Raw genomic sequence first — 827 nt, 5'->3', positions numbered from 1 at the left:
CCCCACACGCTCCCGCTCCCGCTCCCGCTCCCCCCCCACACGCTCCCGCTCCCCCCACACACGCTCCCGCTCCCGCTCCCCCCACACACGCTCCCGCTGCCCCCACACACTCTCCCGCTGACCCCACACACTCTCCCGCTGACCCCACACACGATCCCGATCCCCGGGATCGCCCCACAGCTCTGGAAATATTTAGATTAGCTAAACCAAAATCTAATAACTTTAACTCTGCATCGGCTGCATGCGAGGTCCATACAAAATTCTCAGGCTTCACGTCTCTATGCACTATGTTGCGGTCGTGTAGGTAACATAAAGCCTGTAAACAAATAAATATAAATAAATAAATATAAATAAATAAATATAAATAAATAAATATAAATAAATAAATAAATAAATAGAAATAGATAAAGAAATAAATAGAGAGAGAAAAGAAATAAAAAGATTAAAAAATAAATAAATGGATTCACGTCTCTGTGCACTATGTTGCGGTCGTGTAGGTAACATAGAGCCTATAAAAAAAAACAAATATAAATAAATAAATAAATATAAATAAATAAATAAATAAATATAAATAAATAAATATAAATAAATAAATATAAATAAACAGAAATAGAAAAAGAAATAAAAAGATTAAAAAATAAATAAATGGATTCACGTCTCTGTGCACTATGTTGCGGTCGTGTAGGTAACATAGAGCCTATAAAAAAAAACAAATATAAATAAATAAATAAATATAAATAAATAAATAAATAAATAGAAATAAATAAATATAAATAAATAAATATAAATAAACAGAAATAGAAAAAGAAATAAAAAGATTAAAAAAT

Source organism: Eimeria mitis, genomic scaffold (assembly GCF_000499745.2).
Source record: "Eimeria mitis Houghton genomic scaffold, Emh_scaff1612, whole genome shotgun sequence".
Lineage (NCBI taxonomy): Eukaryota > Apicomplexa > Conoidasida > Eucoccidiorida > Eimeriidae > Eimeria > Eimeria mitis.
This window is presented reverse-complemented; position numbering follows the sequence as displayed.